The sequence below is a fragment of the Oncorhynchus tshawytscha genome, linkage group LG25, assembly GCF_018296145.1.
Source record: "Oncorhynchus tshawytscha isolate Ot180627B linkage group LG25, Otsh_v2.0, whole genome shotgun sequence".
Taxonomy (NCBI): Eukaryota; Metazoa; Chordata; class Actinopteri; order Salmoniformes; family Salmonidae; genus Oncorhynchus; species Oncorhynchus tshawytscha.
The window spans coordinates 4418146-4440388 of record NC_056453.1 but is presented as its reverse complement, the minus strand read 5'-3'; the positions used below and the strand labels follow the sequence as shown (position 1 = coordinate 4440388).

The window sequence follows — 22243 nt, the reverse complement described above, 5'->3', positions numbered from 1 at the left end:
CATTAAACTTTTTTGTAACAGATATCACTTTCCATTCATGAATTGGCCGCTGCACAGTTTGGATAGATTGATTGATTTTCAGTTAAAAATTAACATATATAGTCACAAATATTTTTGTTAAGTGGTGGGGTTGCACACTATAGTCAAGGACTTATTTCCATTGTTGTCCCTATTTTTGTTTTTTTTACATAAATACATACATAAATACACAATTACATAGATACATTACAGAGAGATGAAATGTTTTCTCAACCTCCTGATGCCTATGAGGAGAGAGTTTAAGTACAATTATTACAAGCTTGTTTGGCTGGTAGTTTACTCTTTTAGATGTTTGGGGCTGATGGTGAACCATGATGTGCAGCATAATCAAAGTGACACTGGACTAGGGCCAGAGTCTTAAGGGTGTCTATAGCTAGGTTTCGATCCAATTGGCGACAGATTTTCATGTGAAAATTCTAAAATGTTCATAAAAACATTAAGCCATTTCACCAGACACAATGACAGGGAAGATTACAATTTTTAAAAGGTATATAGAGTTAGGTGTCCACCGTATGATATTCATATTTTAATAAATATACATTACCAGTCAAAAGTTTTAGAACACCTATTCAAAGGTTTTTAGTTATTTTACTATTTTCTACATGGTAGAATAAAATTGAAGACATCAAAACTATGAAATAACACAAATGGAATTATGTAGTAACCGCAAAAATATAATTTATATTTGAGATTCTTCAAATAGCCACTCTTTGCCTTGATGACAGCTTTGCACACTCTTGGCATTCTCTCAACCAGCTTCATGAGATAGTCACCTGGAATGCATTTCAATTAACAGGTGTGCCTTCTTAAAAGTTCATTTGTGGAATTTCTTTCCTTCTTAATGCATTTGAGCAAATCAGTTGTGTTGTGATAAGGTAGGGGTGATATACAGAAGATAGCCCTATTTAGTAAAATACCAAGTTCATAGTATGGCTCAAATAAGCAATGAGAAACAACAGTCCATCACTCCTTTAAGACATGAAGGTCAGTCTATATGGAACATTTCAAGAGCTTTGAAAGTTCTTCAAGTGCAGTCGCAAAAACCATTAAGTGCTATGATGAAACTGGCTCTCATGGGGACCGCCACAGGAATGGAAGACCCAGAGTTACCTGTGCTGCAGAGGATAAGTTCATTAGAGTTACCAGCCTCAGAAATTGCAGCCCAAATATATGCTTCACAGACTTCAAGTAACAGACACATCTCAGCATCAACTGTTCAGAGGAGATTGTGAATCTGGCCTTCATTGTCATATTGCTGCAAAGAAACCACTACAAAAGGACACCAATAAAAAGAAGAGACTTGCTTTGGCCAAGAAATACGAACAATGGACCGGTGGAAATTTGTCCTTTGGTCTGGAGTCCAAATTGAGATTTTTGGTTCCAACCACCATGTCTTTGTGAGACACAGTGTGGGTGAACAGATGATCTCGACATGTGTGGTTCCCACCGTAAAGTATGGAGGAGGAGGTGTGATGGTGCTTTGCTGGTGACACTGTCTGGGATTTATTTAGAATTCAAGGCACACTTAACCAGCATTCTGCAGCGATACACCATCCCATCTGGTTTGGGCTTAGTGGGACTATTATTTGTTTTTCAACAGGGCAATGACCCAACACACCTCCAGGCTGTGTAAGGGCTATTTGACCAAGAAGGGGAGTGATGGAGTGCTGCATCAGATGACCTGGCTTCCACAATCCCCGACCTAAACCAAATTGAGATGGTTTGGGATGAGTCGGACTGCAGAGCGAAGGAAAAGCAGCCAACAAGAGCTCAGCCTATGTCAAATCAAAATCAAATCAAATTTTAGTTGTCACATGTGCCTTACCGTGAAATGCTTACATACTTAACCAAGTTCAAGAAGTTAAAATATTTACCAAATAAACTAAAGTAAAAAATAATAAAAATAGCACAATAAAATAACGAGGCTATATACAGGAGGTAGCGGTACCGAGTCAATGTCCGGGGGTACAGGCTAGTGAAGGTAATTTCTACATGTATGTAAGGGTGAAGTGTGACCATGCATAGATAGTAAACAGCGAGTAGCAACAGTGTACAAAACAAATGGGGGGGTCAATGTAAATAGTCCGGTGGCCATTTGATTAATTGTTCAGCAGTCTTATGGCTTGGGGGTAGAAGCTGTTAAGGAGCCTTTTGGTCCTAGTCTTGGCGCTCTGGTACCGCTTACCGTGTGGTAGCAGAGAGAACAGTCTATGACTTGGGTGACTGGAGTGTCAGACCATTTTTGGACCTTTCCTCTGACACCGCCTATTATATAGGTCCTGGATGGCAGAAAGCTTGGCACCAGTGATGTACTGGGCCGTTCTCACTACCCTCTGTAGGGCCTTCCTCTGACACTGCCTGGTATAGAGGTCCTGGATGGCAGAAAGCTTGGCCCCAGTGATGTACTGGGCCGTTCTCACTACCCTCTGTAGGGCCTTCCTCTGACACTGCCTGGTATAGAGGTCCTGGATGGCAGAAAGCTTGGCCCCAGTGATGTACTGGGCCGTTCTCACTACCCTCTGTAGGGCCTTCCTCTGGCACCGCCTGGTATTGAGGTCCTGGATGGCAGAAAGCTTGGCCCCAGTGATGTACTGGGCCGTTCTCACTACCCTCTGTAGTGACTTACGGTCAGATGCCGAGCAGTTGCCATACCAGGCAGTGATGCAACCGGTCAGGATGTTCTCGATGGTGCAGCTGTAGAACTTTTTGAGGATCTGGGGACCCATGCAAAATCTTTTCAGTCTCCTGAGGGTGAAAAGGTGTTGTCGTGTCCTCTTCACGGCTGTCTTCATTGATGTGGACACATGTCAACTTGAAACTCTCAACCTGCTCCACTACAGCAGTGTCAATGTTCGGCCTGCCTTTTCCTGTAGTCCACGCTCAGCTCCTTTGTCTTGCTCACATTGAGGGAGAGGTTGTTGTCCTGGACCCACACTGCCAGGTCTCTGACCTCCTCCCTGTAGGCTCCTCCCTGTACGTTGTGTCATTAGGAAACTTAATGACGGTGTTGGAGTCGTGTTTCACCATGCAGTCGTGGGTGAACAGGGAGTACAGTAGGTGACTAAGTACACACCCCTGAGGGGCACCTGTATTGAGGATCAGTGTGGCAGACGTGTTGTTACCTACCCTTACCACCTGGGGGTGGCCCTTCAGGAAGTCCAGGATCCAGTTTCAGAGGGAGGTGTTTAGTCCCAGGGTCCTTAGCTTAGTGATGAACTTGGTGAGCACTATGGTGTTGAACGCTGAGCTGTAGTCAATGAACAGCATTCTCACATAGGTGTTCCTTTTGTCCAGGTGGGAAAGGGCAATTTGGAGTACGATTGAGATTGCATCATCTGTGGATCTGTTGGGACAGTATGCAAATTGGAGTGGGTCTAGGATATCCGGGAGGATGCTGTTGATGTGAGCCATGACCAGCCTTTCAAAGCACTTCATGGCTACCGACGTGAGTGCTACGGGGCGGTAATAATTCTAGGCAGGTTACCTTCGCTTCCTTGGGCACAGGGACTATGGTGGTCTGCTTGAAACATGTAGGTATTACAGACAGGTATTACAGGTCAGTGAGAGGTTGAAAATGTCAGTGTAGACACTTGCCATTTGGTACGCGCATGCCTTGAGTACACGTCCTGGTAAGCCGTCTGGACCCGCAGCTTTGTGAATTTTGACCTGTTTAAAAGGTCTTGCTCACATCGGCTACCGAGAGAGTTATCACAAAGTCGTCCAGAACAACTGGTAGTCTCGTGCATGCTTCAGTGTTGCTTGCCTCGAAGCGAGCATTAAAGGCATTTAGCTTGTCTGGTAGACTCACATCACTGGGCAGCTCGAATCTGGGATGTGTGTGGAGTAAAAGTGGTCTAGAGTTTTTTTTCCTCTGGTTGCACATGTGAAATGCTGGTAAAAATTGGGTAAAACTGAATTTAAGTGTGCCTGCATTAAAGTCCCCGGCCACTAGGAGCACCGCTTCTGGATGAGCATTTTCTTGTTTGCTTATGGCCTTATAGAGTTGGTTGAGTGAGCTCTTAGTGCCAGCATCGGTCTGTGGTGGTAAATAGATGGCTTCGAACAATATAGATGAGAACTCTCTTGGTAGTTAGTGTGGTCTATAGCTTATCATAAAGTACAATACCTCAGGTGAGCAATACCTCGAGACTTCTTTAATATTAGACATCGTCCACCAGCTGATATTGACAAATACATACACACCCCCACCCCTCATCTTACCAGATGTAGCTTCTCTGTTCTGCCAGTGCATGGAAAATCCCGCCAGGTCTGTATTATCTGTGTCATTGTTTAGCCATGACTCGGTGAAACATAAGATATTACAGTTTTTAATGTCCTGTTGGTATGATAATCTTGATCGTAGGTCATCGATTTTATTTTCCAATGATTGCACGTTAGCCAATAGAACGGATGGAAGTGGAACTCGCCCGCCTACGAATTCTCAGAAGGCAGCCCGACCTCCACCCCCCTTTTCTACATATTTTCATCACGCAAATGACAGGGATTTGGGCCTGTTACTGGGAAAGCAGTATATCCTTCCCGTTAGACTTGTTAAAGAAAAATTATTCTTCCAGGTCAAGCTAAGTAATCGCTGTTCTGATGTCCAGAAGTTACTTTCGGTCATAAGAGATGGTAGATGCAACATTATGTACAAAATACGTTTTTAAAAAGTAGGTTACAAACAACGCGAAAGAATGAACAAAATAGCAGTTGGTTAGGAGCAAGTAAAACGTCCCCTCCGGCGCCATTATACGAAAAGCCTCCTTCAAGACGAATGGAAAAGCATTCCAGGTGAAGCCTGTTGAGAGAATGCAAAGCTGTCATCAAGGCAAAGGGTGGCTACTTGAAGAATATAAAATATATTTTGATTTGTTTAACATTTTTTGGTTACTATTTCATAGTTTTGATGTCTTCACTATTATTCAAAAATGTAGAAAATAGTAAAAATAAAGAAAAACCCTTGAATGAGTAGGTGTTCTAAAACCTTTGACCGGTAATGTATATGTTTAAAGGAAGAGAAGCTTGTTAGAGATCTACTGTGTCTGCTACAGAGGTTTATACAACGGGTGAGTCTAATCATGAATGATAATTGGTTTAAACTGCATTCCAGCAGTGTCTATTCCACAAGTTACCACCGGCTAAATCAATGATGTTAAAATGCCTATTTACTCTGTTCCATCTGACTGCGCAATCCACTGTCTCATCTCCCCAGCCAGGCAATTTATAAATTGATCTCCACTATAAAAAGTGTCTTGACATTATCGCATATTTCTTTTAGACTAACATTTAATTTAATTTTCAGCGGAGATTGTATAATCCTTGCTGTCTATCTCGCCGACATTTGCAACATTGTTTCAATATTCAAATTCGATCTCCAGATGTCCAATAGTAATGAATGTCTCGGTGCTTTTCCCGGCCAGTCAAAATCATGAATCAGCATAATTTGTATGGATATATACAAAGAACTATCAATAGAAAACAGGTAAAACTAAACAAAGTGCAGATAGTTTGCAGTCTTTCCAGCTTCAGTTTGAAGTGATTGTGTTAGCTGTGTTGTTGGCTAGCTCCTCTGAAACAGTGTCCTGACGAGTGAGCACATTTTCTACGCCAGACGAAATCGCTCATCATTAGCTCATTGTTATGGGTGTATTCAAATAAATGTCCCGAGAAAACAACTTAAACAAACGCAAACGCAGCTGCACTGTTTGACGTGACTGTAAGTTAGCCGTAGTTGGCTAGCTAGCAAGCAAGGGATAAGAACGTTGCCATCCAGTATGGCTATGGAACGTTTAGAACGAACGATTGGGTCGTGTCCATAGATACAGAACAAAAAGACTGAACGACTGGATCTCTGGCAACTCAACCAATAGAACGAATTACCATTTTGTGGAAGGATGAATTAGTATGAATTCATCAAAATAACGTTTTAAATGAAAATATGTAAATCAATATTTGAATATTTTGGTAACCCGTTGTGCAATAATGCCCTCGAAGCCGGTGTTTGGAGGATATATTGGCACCGTTTGACAACACCAATATATCTTCCAAACACCAGCTTCTCTGGCATTATCACATAATTAGACGTACAAAAGTAGGATTATTCGTAAATTTTCGACCTATATTTTGAATAAAGAGAAGCATTATATTGTTAGACTACAGGAATAACTCTGGTAGGCCTGAAACATTCTTCCATTCTCAAGTTCAACTGTCGGAGTCAGTTGGAGAGCCGTGGCTCACTGCCTTCCTATCATTAGGCCTGCAGTAGCAAAAGCTTAATAACGGTCATACCATACCAAACCTTCACAAACGTTTCTAAACCTAATTAGTGTACTATCCAAAGGAAGTCAAGCCATTGTTTATAGGGAAAATACGAGCAGTAGTTGTATGAATGATGTTGATGTATAGTGCAGTGCCCTGTACCTGTTTGAAGCGTTTGAGGTGGAGTATGAGGATGTCAGGCAGGGTCCAGAGGCTCAACTTGATGCTGCCCTGCTGTAGCTGCTTGCAGTGTGGACAGCGCCCAGGCATCATCTGGAGCTAGCTGAAACACACAGAGTAGAGCTCTCAAACACACACACATAAATTAATGCACGCACACACACACACCTGTTCCTCTCTGGTGTAGAGCTAAAAGCACTGGGCGAGGGAGCATGACTGAGGCTGCAGGTGTCCGTCTTTCTGTTGGCGTACACTCTCAGCATCTGGGATGTACTCATCCTCAGTGCACTTGAACAGACTGTAGTCAGACACAGCAAATAAACAGCACAAGTCAACACAGAGGTCACACAAGACGCTTCAAAGGAAACCATGAAAGTCATTAAATTGTGTTGACAAACAGAAACAAGGAAAACTTCTGAGACCTGAATCACAACAATGGCTTTGAATTTACATTCTCGTCAAACAGCAAAATATTTTTTCTTTAAGTATGAATGTCTGCTAGTCATTGCTGAATGTGTGCACTGTATCAAGATGAAAGAGGTGAGCATCTTTCCCTCTCAGCATAGTGGGTTTTGCCCAGGGGTTGGAACCGGTTCAGGGAAGAGAACTGAGAACCGAAAAATATAGACATTTTTGGAAGAACAGAAACAGAACCTGGAACGAAAGTGATCTATACTGTTCCAGAGCAGAGAAGAATGGATTAACTTTTCCAATGCTCGTTAAAGATACTATCGGATGGCAGTATCACATTTCACATTGGATTTATTAACTACAAAAAGGTAAGAAGTATTTTAAATGTTTTGTAAAAAAAAAAGGTTTCAACAAAAGGATAAACACACTGAATGTTTGACCACAAGGCTAACGGTAACATTTGCTAATAGTCCTCTATCTGTGAGAGACAAGGTCCCTCTGGTGGCATTGGGTGACATTACCTCTCCACAGAGGGGTGGCATAGTGGTTGATCCTCTTGAGGTAAGAGATAAGTTATTCCAACCACCCCCACTACACGCAAGCTGAAGGGCCCAACCTGAAGGATGGCAATAAGTTTAGTTACACCTTTACATGTGTGTTGTGTTATGTCTGTGTGTGTCAAATGAGTGTGTGTGTGGATAGCCTGCACCTACAGTGAGGGAAAAAAGTATTTGATCCTCTGCTGATTCTGTACGTTTGCCCACTGACATAGAAATGATCAGTCTATAATTTTAATGGTAGGTTTATTTGAACAGTGAGAGACAGAATAACAACAAAAAAATCCAGAAAAACTATCAAAAATGTTTTTATTTGCATTTTTGGAAATTATTTGTCCCTCTGCAAAACATGACTTAGTACTTGCAAGATCTTGGCAATCCAGATGTTTCATTAAGGTTTGCACACATCGAGATTTTGACAGATCTTCTCCAAGTCATTAAGGTTTCGAGACTCGTAACCATCAGCTCCCTCCACAGATTTTCTATGGGATTAAGGTCTGGAGACTGGCTAGGCCACTCCAGGACCTTAATGTTCTTCTTCTTGAGCCACTCCTTTGTTGCCTTGGCCATGTGTTTTGGGTCATTGTCATGCTAGAATACCCATCCACGACCAATTTTCAATGCCCTGGCTGAGGGAAGGAGGTTCTCACCCAAGATTTGACGGTACATGGCCCCGTCCATCATCCCTTTGATGTGGTGAAGTTGTCCTGTCCCCTTAGCAGAAAAACACCCCCAAAGCATAATGTTTCCACCTCCATGTTTGACGGTGGGGATGGTGCTCTTGGCGTCATAGGCAGCATTCCTCCTCCTCCAAACACGGCGAGTTGAGTTGATGCCATAGAGCTCCATTTTGGTCTCATCTGACCACAACACCTTCACCCAGTTGTCCTCTGAATCATTCAGATGTTCATTGGCAAACATCAGACGGGCATGTATATGTGCTTTCTTGAGCAGGGGGACCTTGGGGGCGCTGCAGGATTTCAGTCCTTCACGGCGTAGTGTGTTACCAATTGTTTTCTTGGTGACTATGGTCCCAGCTGCCTTGAGATCATTGACAAGATCCTCCCATGTAGTTCTGGGCTGATTCCTCACCGTTCTCATGATTATTGCAACTCCACGAGGTGAGATCTTGCATGGAGCCCCAGGCCGAGGGAGATTGACAGTTCTTTTGTGTTTCTTCCATTTCCGAATAATCACACCAACTGTTGTCACCTTCTCACCAAGCTGCTTGGTGATGGTCTTGTAGCCCATTCCAGCCTTGTGTAGGTCTACAATCTTGTCCCTGACATCCTTGGAGAGCTCTTTGGTCTTGGCCATGGTGGAGAGTTTGGAATCTGATTGATTGATTGCTTCTGTGGACAGGTGTCTTTTATACAGGTAACAAACTGAGATTAGGAGTACTCCCTTTAATTTAAGAGTGTGCTCCTAATCTCAGCTCGTTACCTGTATAAAAGACACCAGAAATCTTTCTGACTGAGAGGGGGTCAAATACTTATTTCCCTCATTAAAATACAAAAAAATTGATAACATTTTTGACATGCGTTTTTCTGGATTTTGTTTTTGTTATTCTGTCTCTCACTGTTCAAATAAACCTACCATTAAAATTATACTGATCATTTCTTTGTCAGTGGGCAAACTAACAATCTAACATAACTATATCAAATTAGTTTTAATCTACACTATATGAACATGCTCCGGAGATCTTATCATCCTGGTGCTATTTTTGAATGTTGAATTTTGAAATCTTGAGGAGTTGTTTCGTGTACCTGCGTCCCTGCTGTCCAGCGCAAGCTCTATTACACACAAGCAAAATGATCTCGTCATCCCCGCTGTTCTTATTGGGGCTCGGAGGGGGAATCCTGTTGTTGTCTGTCCCATACTTTATGTTGTTCTGGTTCAGATTAGCATGGGGACTTCCTGAAACACGTTACAGTATATAAATGTATACACAGCACTAGATGAACAAACTTTGAGTTCTATATCGAACATATCTAAGCCTGGGTTAAAGTCATTAAAAGATACAAATTTGCAGTTAATCATTGCAATATGTCAGATTTTGGAATACGGACGCATATCCATATACCCATTGAACATTTTCCAAAAGACACTGCATACGAATCAGTGAGGGTGAACATTATATTTACAAAAGTATGTGGACACCCCTTCAAATGAGTGAATTTGGCTATTTCAGCCACAGCCGTTGCTGACAGGTGTATAAAATAGAGCACACAGCCATGCAATCTCCATAGACAAACATTGGCAGTAGAATGGCCTTACTGAAGAGCTCAGTGACTTTCAACGTGTCACCATCATAGGAGGCCACCTTTCCAACAAGTCAGTTCTTCAAATTTCTGCCCTGCTAGAGCTGCCCCAGTCAACTGTAAGCAACAACGTCTCAGCCGCGAAGTGGTAGGCCACACAAGCTCACAGAACAGGACCGCAGAGTGCTGAAATGCATAGTGCGTAAAAATCTGTCCTCGGTTTCAACACTCACTACCAAGTTTCAAACTGCCTCTGGAAGCAACGTCCGCACAAGAACGGTTAGTCGGGAGCTTCATGAAATGGGTTTCCATGGCCGAGCAGCCACTCACAAGCCTAAGATCACCATGCGCAATGCCAATCATCGATTCGAGTGGTGCTTGCCTTAAAGCTTGCCGTCATTGGACTCTGGAGCAGTGGAAAAGCGTTCTCTGGAGTGATGAATCACACTTCACCATCTGGCAGTCCGACAGAAGAATCTGGCTTTGGCAGACGCCTAGAGAACGCTATCTGCCCGAATGCATAGTGCCAACTGTAAAGTTTGGTGGATGAATGATCCGGTGACGTTTTTCATGGTTTGGGCTAGGCCCCTTAATTTCAGTGAAGGGGAATTTTAATGCTACAGCATACAATGACATTCTGGATGATTCTGAGCTTCCAACTTTGTGGCAACAATTTGGGGAAGTCCCTTTCCTGTTTCAGCATGAACGTGCACAAAGCGAGGTCCATACAGAAATGGTTTGTCGAGATCTGTGTGGAAGAACATGACTGGCCTGCACAGAGCCCTGACCTCAACCCCATCAAACACCTTTGGGATGAATTGTAATGCTGACTGCGAGCCAGGCCTAATTGCCCAACATCAGTGCCCTACCTCAATAATGCTCTCGTGGCTGAATGGAAGCAAGACCCCGCAGGTTCCAACATCTAGTGGAAAGCCTTCCCAGAAGAGTGGAGGCTGTTATAGCAGTAAAGGGGAACCAACTCCATATTAATGACCATGATTTGGAATTAGATGTTCAACGAGCAGGTGTCCACATATTTTTGGTGATGTAGTACAGGTAATGACATCCGGATTAGACATGATTTCCAATTAACTCCTATGTTAATCTATTTGTAATCTAATCTACACTCTTAATACGGCCTAGAGCTAATACAACACACAGCTAAACTGATTTACGTGGAATCAAAACCTGAAGTCATACCTCGCTTTGAGCGGATCGGCTCTGGTCTAAAGAGCTCAGGTGTTTCAAAGGCAAATATGGAGTCACTCTCTTGAATGATCTCAAGGTCGTCATCGTCATCACAAAAGGAGCGGTGAAAGCCATCTGAGTACATTTCAGTAAGGACAATCTGCACACACATATGGATCATTAACAGGGATCTTATTCAATTCTATACATACTTGGGCCTCTAGTAACTATGTGAATAAATGTTTTGTTTGTTTGCTGTATTTTGCACACATGGCCACTAAAACTGAATTGTGCATACAGAAGCACATCAAACTACAACATATACGAAACAGCAACATTTTAACACAGTATGGAAGTTAGGGAATGGAAAGATGCATGATGGATCAAGGATAGAAGCAGTTATGATGGCACTGAAAGCGGAGGAACTTCAGGCATAGATGGTCACAGAGCAGGGAGCCAATCAGAGTCAGACAGTCAGGTCAGAGGCCTCAGCAGCGCACCTCGCTGTCTCCAACGTCTGTGCTCCGGACTTTTTTGACATGAGGTGTGTGTGGATGACGCATATTAAATTCATACACATTGAAAAGTAAAAGGTTATTACACAGTAACTCAGGATCTGTACACAGTAGTGGACCATATAAAATAGGATGAGCAAACAATATCACATGATCTGAGCCTCCCATGACACTGGAGGACACCTCAAACACAAACAGGGAATTGTTTAAAACTGAGACAATCGATCTCTCTGTAATGACAAGGGCCTTTAGTCCCATCATTGGCTGAACTTGCTTCAAAAACAAACACACATCCTACTTCAATAATGCATGAACATGACTACAACTTCAATTACTCAAGTTCGGAATTGAATAGTTTTGACATTTTATGTTTCAGTCTGAATAGGGGTGAAGGTTGCTTTTTAGAAGGGTGGGCATTTTCATTCATTGCAGACTTGTTTCCGATCAGTTTAAAAAATATATATTTTAACCTTTATTTAACTAGCAAGTCAGTTAAGAACAAGTTCTTATTTTCAATGACGGCCTAGGAACAGTGGGTTAACTGCCTGTTCAGGGGCAGAACGACAGATTTTTACCATGTCAGCTCGGGGGTTTGAACTTGCAACCTTCCAGTTACTAGTCCACCGCTCTAACCACTAGGCTACGCTGCCGCCCCAAGTTAATCTGTATACAAAACATATAAACAGTTTGAGCCTCAATTTCGAGGATATTGGACTTGGTACCTGTTCAGAGGGTATTTTGGTCTCCTGGGCCACAGCCTTTCTCAGTCTGGACACAGTGCTGGAGAGAGGCACCGCCACACCCACTCTCATACAGCGGGAACACTTCCCCTGGTACACCACCGTCACATACAGGGGCCTGGGAGGGACACACAGAACAATTGAGTGGTCTTCCTCAGGCTTTGAGGAACAACCATCTCATCCTGCATCTACATTTTTTTGCGGTTTGTCTGCGGCATCCTTCTGTCTATCACTGCCATGTTTGACACTCTTGTAAGTTGAGGTGAAATACAGCAGAACAAGATCCGGTCTTTCTCCAATTTGTATTGGGGTATACCGCTCTCTGTGTATAAGACATGGCCTTACCAAGATATTAGATATCTTCTTACCGAGTGTTTGGTACAGGGATGGGCAGTGAGATGCAGAGGAAAGGGTCAAAGGTGTTGCTCTGTTTCTGGCAGTGAGGGCAAGTCAGTGAGGATCTGTTTGTGTGGAGACAAGTCACTTTTAACTTCAAACCGCATTTGACAACCGCATTGTCTCAATGTAAAAGCTATATCAACAACAAGTCCAACGTTAGTGGTCAAATTAGCATTAGAAAATTGTCTAGCTCACTTGCAGTCTACTGTACGGGTCTATCTATAGTAACTGTATTCTGTAAGAGTGCAGTGGGGTGTCAATCAGAAGATCATTTTGGAGAGTCACCTGTATTGAGCCTGAAATAGCTCTTGTACGAAGGAGCCAGCAACTGGTAATGAGGATCCTTCGGGGACATTTTCATCCTCCAACAGAGGCTACAGAAACAGCAAGCCGACAGATGACACAGTCAGGAGAGACACAACATACAGTAACGCCAAAGTTAGTCAAGAGATAAATACCTAAGAGGCCACATTAACACCCAAACAGAGTAACTGGGGTGTAAACAATACAACAAAGTAAACACAATCAGGTAATTGACAGTAAAGGGCGATACAGCCCAGACAACACAGCTGTCTGTTCAGAACAAACAGGTACCAATCCACAGTCCACACTCTTGGTAAAAAAAAAGGGGTTATCGAAAACCTAAAATGGGTCTTCGGCTGTCCCCATAGGAGAACCCTTGAAGAATCATTTTTGGTTCTAGGTAGAACCCTTTTGGTTCCAAGTATAATCCTTTTGGGTTCCACGAAGGACCCTTTCCACAGAGGGTTATACCTGGAACAAAAAGAGTTGTCCTATGGTGACAGATGAAGAATCCTTTTGGAACCCTTTTTTCAAAGAGTAGAAGCTTCATAACCAAAACAGTCAGGACATGAAGTGCAATTGGCAGCGATGCTACCAGACATGGCAATAGGCTATATCTAATATCATTCAACTGTCTGAGATAAAATCCCCAGCTTGTAACTGATGGAATGAACAAGTGTGCCCCAACCAAATTTGAGTTACCTTCCTGGGTGGTCTGCTGCTGGGCAGGACGATGTTGTAGAGGTCCTCGTGAACTCTGTCCAGCAGCCACAGGAGGAACCCGGAACTGCAGGGCCCTCTTCGACACGACATTCTGGAGCACAAAACTTAAATGGTAAGAGTTAAGGGTTATAAGTTAATATCAGACAAAATCATTTTAGGTGGATTTCTTTTTTTAAGTCTTCAAATTGATACATTTATTTTATTTAACTAGGCAAGTCAGTTAAGAACAAATTCTTATTTACAATGACGGCCTACCAAAAGGCCTCCTGCTGGGACGTGGGCTGGGATTAAAAATAAAAAGCACAATATAAATATAGGACAAAACACATCACAACACAGCAAGGCAGCAACACATGACAACACAGCATGGTAGCAACACAACATGGTAGAAGCACAAAACAAGATACAAACATTATTGGGCACAGATAACAGCACAAAGGGCAAGAAGGTAGAGACAACAATACATCACACAAAGCCGCCACAACTGTCAGTAAGAGTGTCCATGACTGAATCTTTGAATGAAGAGATTGAGATAAAACTGTCCAGTTTGAGTGTTTGTTGTAGCTCGTTCCAGTCGCTGGCTGCAGTGAACTGAAAAGAGGAGCGACCCAGAGATGTGTGTGCTTTGGGGACCTTTAACAGAATGTGACTAGCAGAACGGGCGTTGTATGTGGAGGATGAGGGCTGCAGTAGATATCTCAGATGGGGAGGAGTGAGGAGTGAGCATCAACCAGTGAGTCTTGCGATGGGTATACAGAGATGACCAGTTCACAGAGGAGTATAGAGTTCAGTGATGTGTCCTTATAAGGTGCATTGGTGGCAAATCTGATGGCCGAATGGTAAAGAGGCACCCTTGGCACCCTTACCTGCCGATAAATGATGTCTCCGTAATCTAGCATGGGTAGGATGGTCATCTGAATCAGGGTTAGTCTGGCAGCTGGGGTGAAAGAGGAGTGATTACAATAGAGGAAACCACTAGATTTAACTTTAGCCTGCAGCTTTGATATGTGCTGAGAGAAGTACAGTGCACTGTCGAGCCATACTCCCAAGTACTTGTATGAGGTGACTACCTCAATCTCTAAACCCTCAGAGGTAGTAATAAACACATGTGGGAGGAGGGGCATTCTTCTTACCAAACCACATTACTTTTCTTTTGGAGGTGTTCAGAACAAGGTTAAGGGTAGAGAAAGCTTGTTCGACAGTAAGAAATCTTTGTTGTAAAGCATTTAACACAAAATCAGGGGAGGGACCAGCTTAGTATAAGACTGTATCATCTGCATATTGATGAGAGGGCTTCCTACTGCCTGAGCTATGTTGTTGATATAAATTGAGAAGAGCGTGGGGCCTGGGATCGAGCTTTGGTGTACTCCCTTGGTGGCAGGCAGTGGCGGAGATAGCAGATGTTCGGATACACTGTATTCTTTGATAGAAATGGTTAGCAAACCAGCCCAAAGACCCCTCAGAGACACAATACTGCCTATCCGGCCCACAAGAATGGAATGGTCTACTGTATCAAAAGCTTTGGCCATGTCAATAAAAATAGCTGTACAATATTGCTTAAAATCAAGGGCAATGGTGACATCATTGAAGACCTTTAAGGTTGCAGTGAACACATCCTTAACCTGAGCGAAAACCATATTGCATACCCAAGAGAATACTATAGACATCAAGAAAGCCAGTCAGTTGATTATTGACAAGTTATTCCAACACTTTTGATAAACAGGGCAAAATAGAAATAGGCCTATAACAGTTAGGATCAGCTTGATCTCCCCCTTTAAATAAAGGGTGAACCGTGGCTGCCTTCCAAGCAATGGGAACCTCCTCAGAGAGTAGAGACAGGTTGAAAAGGTCAGAGATAGGCTTGGCGATGATAGGGGCAGCAAACTTAAAGAAGAAAGGATCTGAACCATCTGACCCAGATGTTTTGTTGGGGTCAAGTTTAAGGAGCTCCTTTAGCACCTCAGACTCAGTGACCACCTGCAGGGAGAAACTTTATAGCGGGGCAAGGGAAAAAGAAGGAGAAGCATCGGGGATAGTCGCATTAGAAGGGGTTGTAGATGAGGAAATGTTGGATGGGCAAGGAGCCATGGCTGAGTCAAATAGGAATCCTGACTTAATGAAGTGGTGATTAAAGAGCTCAGCCATGTGCTTCTTGTCAGTAACAACCATATTATCAACTTTAAGGGACATCGGCAGCTGTGAGGAGGAGGGTTTATTCTCCAGGTCTTTAACCATTTTCCAGAACTTCTTGGGGTTAGACCCACATAGAGAACTGCTCCTTAAAGTAACTACCTTTGGCCTTCCGGATAACCTGAGTGCACTTATTTCTCATTTGCCTGAACGAGAGCCAGTCTGCCTGAGTATGCGTGTGCCGAGCCTTTCGCCAAATGCAATTCTTGAGGTGGAGTAACTCTGCAAGATCACGGTCGAACCAGGGGCTGAACCGGTTTTTAATTCTCACTTTCTTGATTGTTTATTAACAATACCACTGAAAATATTTAAAAAATAAGGTCCAAACGTCTTCGACAGAGGGGATCAAGCTGATTCTATACCATTTTACAGAGGCCAGTTCAAGAAGGAAGGCTTGCTCATTAAAGTTTTTTTGCAAGCGTCCTTGACAAATCAGGACAGGTCGTTTCACTGAGCAGCCATTATGAACACAGGCTGTAAAACAGTGATCACTAAGGTCATTACAGAAAACACCAGACTGATACCTATCAGGATATCAGTCTTTTCTAGGTGTTTGGAGTCAAACCTTGTGGGATTGGTAATAATCTGAGAAAGATTTAGGGAGTCCCATTGCATGTCCCTGTTTAGATCACCTAGCAGGACAAATTCAGATTTAGTGTAAGGGTCCAGGACAGAGCTGAGGACAGGTAGGGTACAGGCCGGTGCTGATGGAGGACGATAACACCCAGCAACCGTCAACAAAGAGCTATTTGAAAGTTTAAATGCTTAAAACCAGCAAAGAATTGGGGCTAGCAACAGTAGGCGGCCAGGGTGTACATGCACATTTCCAGATATCATTAGCAGTAATACAATCAGGGCAAAGCATAGGACAGTGCTGTGCTGATTTATGACATCTGAATGTGCATCAGATGGCAAATAGATCATATTGTACAGCAATTTCATCAGGTAACATGAATACAAAGCCGGCAAGAGGTGGTTAGAATAGGATGGGAGGCCAAAAGTCTGTGTAACCAATAGAGAGTCAGAGTCAGGAGTGTGGGAACAAACATAGCCTGTCCCACGGTTGGGTAAAGAATGTTTGTAGTCAACAAAATATGTAGGAGTCATGAGGCAAATGGCAAAATGCACAAGAAAAAATGTAACATATAATGACTTGGGGCTCACCATTGTAAGTTCAGAGTCACTAGCCCCAACAGTGCATGTGTGCTGGAGGCGAGCGAATGCTCGGGAAAGGGGGGGATGTGGGGGGGGTACCTGTACCAGACAGGGGGAGACAGACCAGGGTAGACGGTGAACAGATCGCCAGGTGGAATCCAAGCAGCAGTGCAGCAGGCAATGGCAGTAGGTGTCACACCCACTTGGGAGAAGCCTTTATTTCTGGAGGCAGATTTCCTGTAGAAAATGCCAGTGGATGGTCTTTGAACAGCTGGAGGGGGCTTCAAAGACTCCTGCCACTTGTTGGGCCCAAAGGCCTCGACACATTACTCTACACCTTAGTGCTAATTGAATTTGTATCTGGTCTGTCCTTGCAAGCCTGGGAGCCTTAACTAAGCATTCAGTCCCCATAAAATGAATCATTGTAATGTACTTTATTTTTGTATTTTTATTCTTGGCTTTCAAAATAGTATCAGATCAAACACTACTCACTCAGTTCCAGGTTGGATGGTGTCCTCAGGTCTCTGCTGTTTGTTTGCTAGAGCGCCCCCTGTATAGCTTGGAACAATAAAACCTTGGAAGTAGTAATCTCTCCAGTTATTGCTGTAGAGTTGAAGCAAACCAAAATGCTGGTTGGAAAAGGCAGTATCGCAACATTGTGACGAGAGAAAAAAAGAACTCTGAAAAGACATTCAGAAAATGACACTTTAATAGCTGGGTGAGTGACAGGTTTAGTCATTGGAGGACACCCCAGTGCGTAGTGACAAAGCCATCATTCCAGGCCAGCTGTAGTCACTAGCTATCAAATGTGACACAAGGTCAATGATGCAACCAGAAGACTGAGCACTGTTCCTCCCAGTAAATCCCAGGGGGAAACTCTTCTCATGTTCAAACCATTAGCACTGTTCCTCCCAGTAAATCCCAGGGGGAAACTCTTCTCATGTTCAAACCATTAGCACTGTTCCTCCCAGTAAATCCCAGGGGGAAACTCTTCTCATGTTCAAACCATTAGCACTGTTCCTCCCAGTAAATCCCAGGGGGAAACTCTTCTCATGTTCAAACCATTAGCACTGGAGCCCCCAGCAGTGAAATGCAATAAAAGAGCAAGCAGTCAACCCAAAGCCTCTGTGTGCATATTAAAGGGGAAATGTACAGTAGGTCTAAGATATGCACTGTATCATTGTATGCCACAGTAAATATTTATTCAGAAAAATAACTTAAGTAAAATGGAGGTTGAGTGCCATTGAGTTCTGGGTAAGCTTGTTTAACACATCTGCATAATCTGCCTAAGGTATTTAAGTGTAGTGCAGTATAATACAGCCAGGGAAACTACTGATATGTAAATACACAATTACATTTGTATAAATGGGCCAAATTAGTAAATGACAGTGGTAGTTAGACAATGTATTACTCAATCCTGTCATGGAGATGCAGGGCGTCAGGAAGCAGGTGCAGTTGGTGAGTTTAAAAGGAACAAACATGGAGTAAATACAAAAAACAAGAGTATCGTCTAAATATGAAAATAACACTACCTAAATGGGTTATACAATGGAGAGCTAGATAAAGGGGAAGTAATCAGGGAGTGATGAAGTCCAGGTGTGCCTCATGATGGGACACAGGTGTGTGTAATAATGATTGCCAGGATTGGTGGTTAGTAGACCGGCGACGTCGAGCGCCAGTAGACGTGACAGTAACCCCCCCCTGGGAACTGACAGCATAGGCGGGGCTTCCCTCGATGTCCAGGGGAGTTGGAGGTGTGTCGTGGGGGACAACATCAGCCAGGGGACCAGGAACCACCGGCCTGAGGATGGAAACTTGTAAATGGGGTGAGATCCGGTAGTTAGTGGGAAGCTGTAGTCAGTATGTTATCACATTGACCCTCCTGAGGACTTTGAATGGCCCCACAAACCGGGGGCTCAGATTTCGGCAGGACAGGCTGAGCGGAAGGTTCCTGGTGGAGAGGCAGATGCGATCACCAGGATGGAACACAGGAGCCTCCCTGGCGGCGGGACAGCACATTGGAGCCTCATGTGGGCAACATTCCAAACCTTCTCTGCGTGACGGAACCACTCATCCACCGCATGGGCTTCGGTCTGGCTTGAGGTCCAGGGGGCCAGGGCCGGCTGGTACCCCAGGACACACTGGAAGGGAGACAGCCCGGTGGAGGAGAGATTAAGTGAATTCTGGGCGTACTCCGCTTACTTCCTGCCGGCCTTGACAGTGACTCCTCAGAAACCTCCCCAGCTCCTGGTTGGTCCTCTCCACCTGCCCGTTGGACTGAAGCCAGTACCAGATGTGAGGCTGACCGTGACCCCCAGCTTCTCCATACCCGGGATGTGAATTGGGTCGGAGACGATGTCCTTCAGAAGGCCATTGTTCCGGAAGATCTGCTGGAACAGTGCCTCAGTGACCTGGTGAGCAGTAGAGAGACCAGAGAGAGGAATAAAATGGCAGGATTTGGAGAATCCAGAATCTATGGACAGTTGGGTCCAAGGCTGATGAGGCACAGGAAGGGGAAGGAGTTTCCCTGCTGGAGCGTGCCAGGAAGATTTGGTTTGGGCACAAATAGAGCAGGAATTGACGTAGCGTGCGACCTCCTGCGCCATGGTGGGCCACCAGTACTTAACGGAAATGGATTGAGTGGTGTGGGTGATACCTGGGTGTCCAGCGTCAAGGGATGGGTGAGCCCAGGTCAATAGCCGATCCCCAAAATCTGTGGGAAAATAGGTGCACTCGAGAAGACAGGTAGCAGGCATGGGTTTCCTCTCCAGAGCCTAGCAGATGTCCACGTCTATGTCCCAAAGCACGGGGGCAACGATTCAGGAGGGCGGTATGACGGTCGGGAACCTCTCCCGAATCGTGGAGATACCTGTGTCCCTCCAGACAGTTTTTTAGAGTAGTATGCACATGGATACAATTTATCATGACATTGTGACAGGACGGCCCCCACGCCCACTTCTGAGGCGTCCACCTCCACCACGAAGGGCAGCGTAGGATCTGGGTGTTTCAGCAATGGGGCGGAAGAAAAACGCCCCTTCAGTAGGCGGAAGGCCTCATCGACTGCAGGACTCCTCACCAACTTACATGGACCACCTTTGAGGAGAGAGGTGAGAGGAAAGGCGATGGAGATTAACTTCGATATAGGGGGCGCTCTTTTAATTTTTGGATAAAAAAACGTTCCCGTTTTAAACAAGATATTTTGTCACGAAAAGATGCTCGACTATGCATGTAATTGACAGCTTGGGAAAGAAAACACCTGACGTTTCCAAAACTGCAAAGATATTGTCTGTGAGTGCCACAGAACTAATGCTACAGGCGAAAGCAAGATGACATTTCATACAGGAAGTGCCCCAGATTTTGAATGCGCTGTGTTCCAATGTCTCCTTATATGGCTGTGAATGCGCCAGGAATGAGCCTACACTTTCTGTCGTTTCCCCAAGGTGTCTGCAGCATTGTGACGTATTTGTAGGCATATCATTGGAAGATTGACCATAAGAGACTACATTTACCAGGTGCCCGCTTGGTGTCCTCCGTCGAAATTATTGCGTAATCTCCAGCTGCGTGCATTTTTCCATTTGGTTCAGAGGAGAAACCAAACTGCCACGAATGACTTATCATCGAATAGGAATGTGAAAAACACCTTGAGGATTGATTCTAAACAATGTTTGCCATGTTTCTGTCGATATTATGGAGTTAATTTGGAAAAAAGTTTGGCGTTGTAATGACTGAATTTTCAGATTTTTTTCTTAGCCAAACGTGATGAACAAAACGGAGCGATTTCTCCTACACAAATAATCTTTTTGGAAAAACTGAACATTTGCTCTCTAACTGAGAGTCTCCTCATTGAAAACATCCGAAGTTCTTCAAAGGTAAATGATTTTATTTGAATGCTTTTCTTGTTTTTGTGAAAATGTTGCCTGCTGAATGCTAGGCTTAATGCTATGCTAGCTATCAATACTCTTACACAAATGCTTGTGTAGCTATGGTTGAAAAGCATATTTTGAAAATCTGAGATGACAGTGTTTTTAACAAAAGGCTAAGCTTGTGAGTCAATATAAATATATTGGCTCAAAATATAAATATATTGGCTCACAAGCTTAGCCTTTTGTTAAAAACACATTCATTTGCGATTTTCATGAATAGTTAACGTTGCGTTATGGTAATGAGCTTGAGGCTATGATTACGCTCCCGGATACGGGATTGCTCGACGCAAGAAGTAAAGTTCTTGATGAAGCGGAGGTAGAAGTTGGCAAACGCCAAAAAGTAGTCCCTTTACGGTGGTAGGGACTGGCCATGACCTGACTGCATCTACCTTCCTCTCCTCCATAACCACTCCCTGCGGGCTGATCCGATATCCCAAGAAGGAGACGGTGGCCTGATGGAGCACATATAGATGGTTCTCCAGGAGGCGTCCCAGGATTACCCGGATGTGGCGAGTTAATACACGACCACCTGACGCCCAGGCATGTCCTGGATCACCTCATTCATGAGTACCTGGAACACCGACGGAGCACTGGCTAATCCAAAAGGCATCCCCAAGGACTCGTGGTGCCCAGACATCGTGATGAAGGCCGTGTTCCATTCACCTCCCTTCTGGATCAAATTGTAGGCACTCCACAGGTCCAGCTTAGTTAAAAAAAAACGTGCCCCACGGAACTGTTCGATGGCTGCCGGCACCAACGGGAGGGCGTAGCGGTACACGGTGGCGATGGCATTGAGACCTCTGTTGTCAAAACACAGACAAAGACCCCCCTCCTTCTTGGCCATGAAGAAGAAACCTGCAGACACATGGGAGGTGGTTGGGCAGATAAAACCCTGTTCGAGAGCCTCCTGGATGTACTCCTCCATACCCACCGACAGGGGATAGATGCGGCCGCACGGAGGCGCCGACTCTGTAAGCAGGTCGATATCACAGTCCCAGGGGCGATGAGGAGGGAGACAGGTGGCGCGTGTGTCTTGGAGAAAACCTCCCGGAGATTCTGGTAGTCCTCCGGGATGCCGACCTGGAGGGAAACCACAGGACTCTCACCCGATGTGGAACCACAAGGTAAGGGAAAGTCGGTGTTCCGACATCCGGGTGCCCAGGCAGTGTTGTCTATCCTTGACCAGCAGATGGTGGTGTCATGGTGTTGGAGCCACGGGAGGCCGAGGATGACTTTGTGTACAGATGCCTGGATGATGTGTGTGTGATTGTCCCAGATCCCAGTGGTCGGTTGTCCAGCGCTTGAACCAGAAATGGAGAGGAGAGCGGGTATGATGTTCAGGGAGGCGGCAAGGCACTGGTCAATAGAATTCCCCGCTGCATCGGAGTCCACTAGTGTTGT

General features: G+C 44.4%; 1 pseudogene; it reads right to left on the bottom strand.

Annotated features, from left to right (window-relative positions):
- The window catches only part of LOC112224734, a 42173-nt pseudogene that overhangs the window by 11939 nt on the left and 7991 nt on the right, over window positions 1–22243 (bottom strand).